The following is a 12568-nucleotide window of genomic DNA, read 5'->3' on the forward strand; positions in this document are numbered from 1 at the left end:
GATATCAAAAATTAGCATTTTTACTAGTAAGAATTTATTTCTGATATGTGAAATTGGAATTTCAACTAGTAAGAACTCAATTCTTGATATCTGTAATGGTTTTGTCGCCCTTTTAACATTTAAAAACATGAATTGTTGATATCAACAATTCAGTTCTTGATATCAGAAATGCAATTTTCACTAGTGGAAATGCTGATTGTTGATATCAGGAATTAGGCTTCTTGATATCAACAATGACGTCATCACTCGCAGAAATACATTTATGATATCAAAAATGAAATCACAACTAGTAAAAAACATACTTCTTGTTATCTGTAACTTAATTCTTACATGTTAAAATTTTATTTTCACTAGTAAAAATTCTTATTGCAGATATCATGAATTCATTTTAGGATATGTGCATAGTAATGACTTCCTTTTTGGATATGTGCATAGTAATGACGACTGCTTGTTAATATTCAAATAAGAGCGTGATGTTTTTACGTGCTCAGAAGTGCAAACAGTCAATGGCGGAGGTATTGAGGCAAATTGAAAGGCATTGCCATGCCATTGAGAGGACGTACCACTATGGCGTTTGTGGTCAACGACATCTTCGTGCCATTGAGGCATGTCTCAGAAATGTATCAAGAATTGCCAGTCTGTTAAGAACAGAGACCGCGGATGAACTTAAAGAATCGCTCATCGACCTTAAAAGGATTTTGCTGGTGCAAAATGTAGAGCAAGACCGGGCCTACTCTGCCGAAAGTGTATATTTAGGTGAGTAAAAGTGTTGTTTTCTCTAAGTTATTAAAATATGAGATGTGTTAATTGAGAACATTTGCATGATTTAAACCATATTCTGGTCGCTACGACGCCGACTCCTTTCTTGAACACGTGCATACATATATGTCTCTGGTTCAGACAATCCAAAAATACCCCTGAATGGCCTCTTGGATGCCATTAAGAATGTCACTCTTAAGTATCATTATTTGTAGTATGCCTTTCTGTACGGAGCCCTGCACATGACATATAAGAAAAAATTAAATCGTGCGCACGATTTAGCCTACCATTTGTTTTTCTGTCATGTCCGGGGCTCCGTATCTACTCCATTGTGTTTATATGCGTTTACACATTATGGGATATTTTATTGTCTATTCCAAGTAAACAATATGTTGTCAAACGTTTTGTGTTCGCTGAGTTGTTTTCGCAGCGCATTCTATGTTAGATCTATTACTAACTAGTGTTCGAAACACTGTTTTTAAAAGTGACCTTTTATTCAAATTGGCCAAGGTCACGTGATTTCTATTGTGTTAATATGGTTTTCAGTTTTTTAGTGGTGTGCTGTGTTCATGTGACTGACGAACGCGCAGGGTAGAAATTCAGCTTAATTTGTAAAAAAAAACAAAAAAAATGGTTGTTTTAAACAAGATCATGCTGCCAGATTTTTTTTCCGCTACATTGACGTTGCCTATAGGCAAATCTGCCATTTTGCAAATTTCCAGTTTATTTCCATTATTTCCAGTTAATGTATCATTAGTTCCAATGAAAATATTCTTTGAAAATCCCCTGAATTTTGCCGCCCTACATAATTAAAACATAATTACTGAACCTGATTGCAAAACAAGCCCTAAAATTAATAAAGAAATACAGATATTTTATTAAATCATATTTAATAATTTCAATTGTGATTTGTACATTTGATATTGGACACGCACTGTTATGCCCATGCGACCGTAGCAGTGTCTGTTAATTGTTGTTTTATTGTTGTTTTCCTTTTGTCTTAGGAGTACGTGGAAGACCTTCCATTAATGTTTCAAAGCAGCAAATTGAGTTTCTAATGAAACAGGGACACACCATTAAGCAGATGGCCAAGATTCTGGGCTGCTCATCTTCATTTCTTTATAGGAAAACTAAAATGCTTGGAATTCCTATACGAAAACTGCAAACACAAGTGACTGAGGAAGAGCTCATTCAGCATGTCAGAAGACTTCACAGTCTCTATCCCAACACAGGAAGTGAGGTGTGTTCGGCAAGGGAAATTTAAATCATTATTCTGCATCCTTAGTGTCAAAAAAATGTAATGTGTTTTTATTATTCTTAGATCATGAGGGGACTGCTACGTGGAGAAGGGCTGTTTGTCCAGCGGTGCAGGGTCCGAGAAGCCCTCACCCAAATCGATCCAACTGCGACTGCACGCAGGTGGAGTAGTTCTATTGCGCGAAGAGTCTACCATGTTCCTCATCCAAACAGTTTATGGCACATAGATGGAAATATGAGGTTGATAAGGTAATATGTTATTCACCAAACCCTACACCCTGAATTGTGGGGACATTCCACTCCTTGTAATACCTATGTCATACCCATGTCATTATACACATTTGTGTCCTGATGTGTCACAAAAACAAGCACCCCCACACGCACACACAAACACACACTACACAAAGACACACAGGTTAGGGGTACTGGACATACGAAATTGCCCATAATAGTGAGAGCGTGTGAGAGTGTCTTGTTTGCGGCAGGTATTAAAATGTGTTTTTGTCAATTTTGTCACAGGTGGATGATAAAAAATAAAGGTGTAAATGGGGTCTAAAAAGTTTTGAGCTTGTCCACTTTCGACCACTTACAGAGCTAGTGAAAAATGTATTCGGCTGAATTGCTTCCATAGTAAACTCTCATGTGATCAAATGTGTTCGAACAGCCACAAAAGAGCGCCTACTCTCCTCCTACTGACCTAATGCATAAACATTATGGGAATATGTGCGCTAATGCTAGCCAAAAGAGATTTAAACTTTGTCAGCTGAAGACCCAAGTTTGGTTTGAAGAGGAAAAAAGCACAATGTTCTCTCACCATTCCTGATTTCTAACACACACTCACAGTGTTCGGTGTGATCTTGCGGATGTCAGAGCAGAAACGAAAGCTGATGCTCTCTGTATGTTTTTCCATTGTCTCCTTTATGCCGTCATTCATATGTAAATTGAAATATTGAAAATATTGAAAGATCTGAAAAAAACATACATTTACCTGCCCTTAGACCCTTCCCTCGAAGAAATCAGGACAGAAATGGTCAGAAGTGGACAAAAGAGACAGACAAAACACCAGGTGTAAATGGGTATATGTCTCACATATCTAATACTTGTGATCCAATCAACCAAAACACATCTTAATACCAGGTGTAAACAGGGCACTAGTGCTGGGGTTGCATCAGGAAATACTTCTGCCATTAAACCTCAAATAAGCCTTATTCAGACTGTCAGTCCAAGCCCAATTTTTCTGCATATCTAATTTGAATCCGTCAATGTTTAGCAAGTGTGAACGGCAAAAAAATGCCATGAAATGTCATTTTTTTGAAACCACGTTAGAGCTATGCTAATATGTGGTTTGATATATGTGGCTAATCAAATTGCATTTCTGGAAATCAGTTTCAGTCTGACCTCTCTAATTAGATTTTGCGTGGTTTAGATTATTTCATGCTACATAAAATGTGAATGTGATGAAGTTCAGAGTGAAGAAGGAAGAGAAAGGGTCAGCTTACCGAGGCTTGTGCTTTTTATTATGTCTACAAATGATATACAAATAATAATATACAAATCTAACTAAACTTCTGATTAAATTGACGACAATCTCACTTTCAGCATTATCACAGCCCACGACAGCAGTCACAGCACGAGTCCTTAGTCAGTCTCTCTGTCAGCTTCCTGCAAAAACAAGGTTGTGTTGTTGCTAAGTTCAGGTTGAGCAGAAAAGTGCTTTGAAACCGGCAGAGATGACAACACAGTATAAAGCCACTCATACCAGCCTGCAATGTTTCTGCCACTGCCTCAGAAGAAGTAGGCTAGTCCAGCGTGGCAGCTACAAATTGTCATGTTGTAAATCAGACAACATCTGTACTGCAATAATAGGGGAATTGGGGTGAGTGGGGTTAAATCTGGAATCACAATAAGTGTATTGTTGTGATTGCCAAAACATTTGGTAACTAAACAGAATTTCATTAAGTTTAGTTACAACATGTTACAAGGTTTACATTATGGGTAGGCTACTTTTTTTATTTTATTTATTTTTTACTGCTTGACACATGTCATGATTTCAATTCATAAGCTTGCGATTTGATTCCGATCCTAATTCAATATTGATTCAGTTGGGTAAATATCAGGTACAGTAGCTACATGTTAATTTTTCTCAAGGAAATGAAATTCTCAACTAAACCTGTACACATACATGGAGTCTTTTAGCTGATATTATTAAATGATTATTAAGGATTATTAAAGTATAATTTAAGTCCAACTTTTCTTGATAATTTACTCACCCCCATGTTATCCAAGATGTTCATGTCTTTCTTTCTTCAGTCGAAAAGAAATGAAGGTTTTACATGAAAACATTCCAGGATTTTTCTCCTTATAGTGGACTTCAATGGCCTCCAAATAGTTGAAGGTCAATGGTTGAAGGCGTAAGACATACAGCACAAGCTTTTGAAGAATACGGAAATGCATTTATTTTCTGAAGCCCTTACAAAGGTGATCATTTGTTTACAAAGCATATACATTTAAATTTTTTCCAAAAATGGCCGATGGTTTCTCTAGATAAGACCCTTATTCCTCGTCTGGTATCGTTTAAAGCCCTTTGAAGCTGCACTGAAACTGACCTTTTGACCTTCAACCGTTTGGAGTCCATTGAAGTCCACTATAAGGAGAAAAATCCTGGAATGATTTCCTCAAAAACCTTAATTTCCTTTCGACTGATGAAAGACATGAACATCTTGGATGACATGGGGGTGAGTAAATTATCAGGAAAAGTTTATTTAAAAGTGAACTAATCCTTTAAAGGTTTCAACTAGCTACTAATGCTATTTAAGATATTATGGATGCACTTTTTTTATTAATTAACCTTGTGTTGTTTGTATGCTTTATTTTGTACAAGGTGGGGTTTTGTTGTACATGGAGCCATTGATGGGAAATCTCGCCTTATAACCTACTACCGTGCCTCCACTGTGCTGACCCAGTTTGTGAAGGCAACATGTCTTTATGGCCTTCCTTCATCTAGTGCGATCTGACCATGGGGGAGAAAATTCACAAATTTCCCTCTTCATGAATCTTGTTCAAGGGGTGGAACGGAGGAGTCACATAACAGGAGAATCTGTTCACAATCAGCGCATAGAGCGTCTTTGGAGAGATGTTTTCCTGCATGTGCTCCAGTACTTCTATAACTTATTCTACACTCTAGAGGATTCTGAGGTCCTTGATCCAGATGATGATGTCCACAAGATGTCCCTGCAAATTGTCTTCCTGCCAGAGATACAAAAGAGACTGGATCTGTTTAGGAATGGATGGAATAACCACAAAATAAGAACGGAGAACAATAAAACACCTGTTCAAATCTGGACTGCAGAAATGCTTGCCAACATGGAGACAAACTGCAGAGCCATCAGCAATGTTTTTGGTGAAAATCCATACAGCACTCTAGAACAGCTTTTGGCACAACACAGCATAAACAACTTCCCTGTGACTGATGATGACGAAGATCATTTTCCAGCTGTAGTTGTGGAGCAACCCAGAATCAATCTGAGCCATCAGCAGCAGCAAAGCATTATACAGGCAATTGAGACCATCTCAGATGCTACTGATAAGTATCAGACATGCTGCAGAGAAATTGCAAACGCATTACAAGATGGCTGAGACACATCATTTTGATAGTGATTTTTCTTGCCTTAGACTAATAAGCCAATACTCCTCATAAATGTCATACTTTGAACTTTTTGTAGAATATAAGCTGGCAGGCAACCATACATGCATTTGTTTGTAGTTTAAACATCACCTTCTACATTGCTTCAGAAGAATGTTCATGTGTTCTGGATGCTTAACTATCTCAAAGGAATATTCCCCCTCCAAATTCTATTAAATACCTTAAGGTAAATACCACACTGTTTGATTCATGCTCTGAAAAAGTGTTTTCAGCAGGATTAGTAGTGTATGCTCTAATGCAGTGTTTCTCAAACTTTTTTTTCTGCCATTCCCCACTTTAGAGGTAGGGAAGGGTTCTGAGCCCCACCTATCCCCAATCGCCCCAATAAAATGGTAATAAACTAGGCTAAAATGTATTTTATTCACATCACATTTTTAAAATATTACTTCAAATAAAAGCATTAAAAACTTTTAAATAGAGAAAATAAAAGTGCAATTATATTATGACTTTGTATGAAAAGACTGTTCAATACGAGGCCGCAATAGTCTTGAGGCCCCGTGACGAACATCCGGTTTGAAATGTTACGGTTTGTTTCTGGTTATATATATTTTCAATGCACAGTTATCACATAGCTAACTAAACTCCTCTTAAAATGAGAGTCCTCAGGATGATTTTAAATTACAGACATATTCAGAGACAGGAGAAGAGATATTCTTATGATTACAGTGTACAGACCTTCCCAAACTCAATGGAACTAAGTTTATCACTACGCTGCACTGTGAGATGCGATGAATAAGATCAGAATGAACATCATCCCTGCACCCCAATGTCCATACTATCCATCCTAAATAGTATGTGAGATTAAAATAAGTGTGTCCCAAAGCATAGTAGCCTATGTTGAAAAGAGTATGCCAAAAGTCCCCGGATGGTCTATTCCGGTAGATTTTCGAAGTGTGGAAGTGGTTTTGTAGGCAAAACCCGGAAGCGAGTTAGCATTTTAGGACTTGCGGTTCCATCGCCCTAAAGTCTATGGGTTTTTTGAATGGGTTTTTGCTAAATCGCCTGAAATAAGGTCTGTGGTTAACAAAGCCTCTAAATATTTTCACGTTTTGATCTATGACATAAAACACACCAGTTTTTACCCGCTTGTGATTTTTTAAACCTTTACTGTGTCTTCAAAACTTCGGTTGCTAACAAAGTGCTAAAAGGGACTTTAGACGTCATCATGACAAACAGGACATTTGGACAGCATTTCTCATGAAAAAGTGGATAAGTATTCATACACAGCGCATATCATAAAGTTTATTTAGAAAACAACGTTATTTAAAAACATGCTTGCAGATTGAGGAAGCTTGGTGGTGACGACGTTGATCCGCGACCATGGTGTGCTGTAGTCCGTTTAGCCTGCTGTCAGCTTTTTATATCTGACAACTTTATTTAGGCTTCAAAATGTATAAATGTTGTTTTAACTTGTAAAGATTATCATGATAGACAAAACGTGTAAGTGTCATAAATTTGTTAAACACAAAGTTTATTTTCTGCAATTTTCCAAAAGTCTATGGGGAAAATGAATAGGATTTCGATCGAGGGAACCCATGCGCCGCTAACTTCCGTTTTAGCCAATAGGATCTGGCTCATAGACTGTAAAAAAAGATGGACGACGCGACGTCGCTTCCTTCCATTGTAATGAACTGAAGCCAAAATGGCCGACCGAATGGGCGCTGACCATAGACAGTAAAAGAAATGGACACAGCGACCCCATTGGAACTCAATTGAGTCAAGTGAAGCCCATTTTTAGCGATTTTTAGCACTTCCCTTTCTGACGCGCAGACTCACACTAAGCTTGATGACGTCCGCAACCTGTCTGACAGATGTAAATCTTCTAGTAGCTGTGCGTGAGAACTGCCATCGTTAATTTTGCAGAGACGGCGAGCTTGAGCGGGGAGTTCTTTGGCGTGAGTGAGCAGGAGTAAGTATTCTGATTAATTAGTTTGTATAGTATTTTAAAATGTAACACCAGTACGCCATATTAAGATAATCTCCCCGATTGCCTGCGAGCTTCTCCTCCTGTCTGTACGGTAATTTCTCTACTGTGCGACAGAGAGTCGAGTGGTTATGACGCAATCGTTAGCTTATTTTTACAAAAACTGTTTCTACGGGGCCATAATGTAACATAGTAGGTAATGGAGCCCTTTATACATTGTCGTGTATCTTTGGAAATAAATAATGGACAAATGGAGTCTTTAAACGCCTCAGATGTAAAGTTATTCACTGTCAAAGTGACGCCAAAATGAATGGGAGTCAATGGGGATGTTAACGCAAGTGAAGTTCTGCTACAAGATGGCGGCACCCGGCCGACTTCAACTTCCGGTCGACTTCCTTGGGCACTGGCGCTGACATGTTACGCAATACGTAAGTTTGGAGCCTGGGCATGCGCAGAAGGAACCGTCAGTGGAACCGGAGGCGGAGTCGCGATATCAAACTTCCGCCCAGACGACTGCGTCATCATTCATGTATTTTAAATAGACTATAAAAATTATATACAATTTAAAATTCTACCTATAAAATAATAGGCTATTCTATTTCTAGAGCAATAATACTTTTAAAACAGCAAATTCAGTAGATAAAATCAATATAATATGCCACTAGAAACAACTCTAAATCGTCAGAAACGGTCCTGCCATTTTAAATCAAGTTCAACTAATGTTACAGGAGATCGATTGCTGTAATTAGAGTAAGCTATCATTAGTTTTGTCCTGCTAATTATTATTTTATACCCATAAAAATAATAAGTAACTGCCAGATAACGATCACCTGCTTTTTCCCGACATTGTTAACATTAGGTGTGTTATCTTAACTAATAACATTTATTAATTAGCTTATAACACCCATATTTAATGTTACAGAAAAAGGTTCAGTGATCCGTCAGATCCTGTAGGTCGGTTAGTACAGTTTACTGCTGAACAACTCATTTTGTTGGTGTTAAATAACAAAGAAATCGAAAATTAACAGTTAGTTAATACATCTTCAATCTCCCCTCGAAGCTCCGACAGTCCTCAGACAAGCTGAGCTGTCAATCAAGTTCGAATCATGACGACACGCCCCGTTTTTATAGCATCAAATTGCTAGCTAAAATCTAAATCATCACAAAAACGAACAATTGAATATATATCAGTGTGATAACAACTACCTTAAATGACCAAAACCATTTTTCATAAAGTTTTATTTGAAGCAGAATTTATTTTTAAGTTTTCACTGAAGTCTCATTCGACTGCATTGAGAGGGCGGGGTTTATGACCTGTACTGCATCCAGCCTCCAGGGGGCGATCAAAGAGCCAGTGGCTTCACTTTTCAGAACGTACGAGACACACCCGATCTGGCTGCAGACCATAAGCGAGTGGAGCTCCACTCTCGAACAGGAAATACGTCACCTCCACTTGAATTAATAAAGGAGGACAAAGATGGCGTCGCTGTGAGTTTTTCTCAGGTAATTTTACCACATCATCGCTACAATGGCAGACTGACGCTGTTGTAATGTGCAAGTGAGTTGCCAAGCTCATTTTCAGGATGTTTATTGATGTCCACACAACATCCATTGTGTCCTCACCATGTCCATTACGCCCACTAAAGGGTTAGTTCGACCAAAAATGAAATTTCTGTCCGTTATCACTCTCTCGCATGTTGTTCCACATCCGTAAGACCTTTGTTCACCTTCAGAAAACAAATTAAAGGGTTAGTTCACCCAAAAATGAAATTTGTCATTTATTACTCACCCTCATGCCATTCCACACCCGTAAGACCTTTGTTCATCTTCAGAACACAAATTAAGATATTTTAGTTGAAATCCAATGGCTGCGTGAGGCCTCCATAGGGAGCAATGACATTTCCTCTCTCAAGATCCATTAATGTACTAAAAACACATCTAAATCAGTTCATGTGAGTACAGTGGCTCAATATTAATATTATAAAGCAACTAGGATATAGGATAATAGGAAAAAAAAAAGTGATGGCTGATTTCAAAACACTGCTCATGATTCGGATCACGTGTCAAACTGCTGAAATCACGTGACCTTGGTGCTCTGAACAGCTTATCCGAACTGCTGATTCGACACGCTGATTCATAACGCTCCGAAGCTTCCTGAAGCAGTGTTTTGAAATCGACCATCACTATATAAGTTGTTTTTTTGTTTTTTTGGCACACCAAAAATATTCTCGTCGCTTTATAATAATATTGAACCGCTGTACTCACATGAACTGATTTAAATATGTTTTTAGTACATTGATGGATCTTGAGAGAGGAAATGGCTCTGTGAGGCCTGCACAGCCAGCAATGACATTGGATTTCATCAAAAATGTCTTAATTTGTGTTCCGAAGATGAACGGAGATGGGTGTGGAAAGGCATGAGGGTGAGTAATAAATGACAGAATTTTCATTTTTGTGTGAACTAACCCTTTATTATAGTTTTGATAAAATCTGAGGGTATATGATCCACACATAGGCAGCAATGCCATTACCCCTTATGAGGTCCAGAAAGGTAGTAAAGACATCAATAAAATAGTCTTGTCACTTCATAACATAAAAGGAATAGTTCACCTAAAAATGAAAATTCTGTCATCATTTACTCTCCCTCAAGTTGTTCCAAACTTATATATCGCATGCGATTGTCACGCACATTTCGTCAGTAAAGCCGGTTCCCTGATTACCGCTAAATCGCCATCAGCTGCTTTCAGAGAGAGCGGGATTTAATAGACAGAGCCGTAGTTCACTGACAAGCCACGCAATATCACGTTCATATTGCAGATGAATCGCCTTCGATAATGAACGCGGTATTGCGTAGCTTGTCAGTGAACTATGGCTCTGTCTATTAAACCCCGCTCTCTTTGAAAGTACCTGATGGCGATTTAGCGGTAATCAGGGAAACTGACAATGCACGTGACAATCGCATGCAATATATCGCCCATCCCTAGTATAAATGTCTTTGTTCTGTTGTACACAAAGAAAGATATTTGGAAGAATATTTGTAACCAAGCAGATCTAGCCTAAAATACTATGTTAGTCAATGGTGGGCTAGATCTGCTTGGTTACAAATATTCTTCCAAATATCTTTCTTTGTGTACAGCAGAACAAAGACATTTATACAAGTTTGGAACAACTTGAGGGAGAGTAAATGATGACAGAATTTTCATTTTTAGGTGAACTATCCCTTTTATGTTGAACCAATGTTGTCACGTTGACTATTTAATCAATGTCTTTCCTACCTTTTATGGACCTCAAAAGGTGCAATGACGTTGCTGCCTATGTGTGGATCAGATACCCTCAGATTTCATCAAAAATATCTTAATTTGTGTTCTGAAGATTAACGAAGGTCTTTCGGGTTTGGGAGACATGAGGGTGAGTAATAAATGACAGAAGTTTCATTTTTGGGTGAACTAACCCTTTAACACAGTGTTACTGAGCACCTCATTTTTATTTGTCTTGGTGAATTAATACTCATACAAAGACATGGCAACATAATAGCCTTTCTGCCTTTACAGTATGCCTGGTACATAACTATGGAGGCAGCGTTTGATTTCACCACTGTAAGTGCAGTCTTAGTGTTGACATGAAAATGTTTGTTAATTGTGGTGAGTTACATTACAACTGTTCTTATCTTCAGTCTGACATGCCATATCTGAGGAGGTGGTGGTGCAAGGTTTTGCTGGAGAACCTTGGGATTGAGGGGTATGGTTTGTGAAATAAAAAGTAGCACATTAATAGATACTACTAACAAAGTGGGAAAGCATGATGAATATATTTGGTCAATGTCAATTACAGACATGGTCGAAGATTTGCCAATTTTACACCAGAAGGCAGGGAGATGGGGGATGGTAGTCTGCCGCCTGTCTTACGTGTCCCCAGGAAAAGGAGACGTAGCACTTTGGTAATATTTTGTTGAAAAGTAGTGAAAAAAGCATGTATAAATAAGTAGCTGTTTCATAAGCAATCTGTTTTTTATGTTTTACATTTTGAAGGTACCTACACTCCCAGCAAAGATATCAAGGGCTTCAAAGGATATTTTGCAGGCATAGTTCAAATTTAGCATTCTCTCTCTGTCTCTTTCTTTCTCTTACTCTCTTCCCGTCGCTCCACGCTCATTTGAATGAATTGGGTGCAGCCGTTTTCATGGGCGAAGCTGAAGTGATTCTACGGTGGATACTGGCTGTGAGGGGGAGCCTTCTCATCTAGTTCTGTCCTGTTTCCCCACGTTGTAGCATGTGTATGTGCATTATTGAAACTGTGGTGTGTCATTGCTGGATTGCAGTATCAATTAAACAATTAAAACTGTTAAATTGTGGAAATTATTCTTATTTTACTGTGGTTAATTTATGTGATTTTACAAAATTCTAATTAATACTCAAATTATTCATAATTTAAAATTGTAATATAAAGTAATTTAATGTTTTATTTAATGTTCACTGTTAAATATCACAAACATAATGTGTACTTTCTAAAATGTATGGACTTTTACATTGGTAGTTGAACTGTTGCTCAAAAAACAAACATGAACAAATAGCAGAGGCAGCAAACTCCCAATCAAGCGGGCCAATTTTCATAAGCAAGCCTTGGAAGCCTGTAAGCTTGCCTTCTGCCACAACTTTCCCCCATAGAAGTATCATATGGAATAATCAGAATGTGCTGCGTGGGAAATTTTTTAAAAGAATGGTTTGACAAAGGTGTAACTTTTATTTTAGATTTGTTAAAAAGGGATGGTAACTTCTATTCCTATTCTGAATTTACAACAATGTTTAAACTGGATACCTCATCTAAAATTTATCATTAGGTTATTAAATCTCTCTCACCCAAACTTATATCTAGTTAGGGCATATTGTAATTACAGAGTAGCAAAATGTGAAGTACCCAAATTGTCA

At 37.9% G+C, this 12568-nt stretch overlaps 1 long non-coding RNA gene across 1 annotated transcript; it reads left to right on the forward strand.

Moving 5' to 3' along the window:
• Positions 1 to 10973: 10973 nt before the first annotated feature.
• Positions 10974 to 11988, forward strand: LOC137025052 (uncharacterized). The gene is made up of 3 exons (XR_010895820.1): positions 10974 to 11239; positions 11317 to 11381; positions 11475 to 11988. It is a non-coding gene; the product is annotated as an uncharacterized lncRNA (long non-coding RNA).
• The last annotated feature ends 580 nt before the right edge of the window (positions 11989 to 12568 follow it).

Source organism: Chanodichthys erythropterus, chromosome 8, assembly GCF_024489055.1.
Source record: "Chanodichthys erythropterus isolate Z2021 chromosome 8, ASM2448905v1, whole genome shotgun sequence".
Classification (NCBI taxonomy): domain Eukaryota; kingdom Metazoa; phylum Chordata; class Actinopteri; order Cypriniformes; family Xenocyprididae; genus Chanodichthys; species Chanodichthys erythropterus.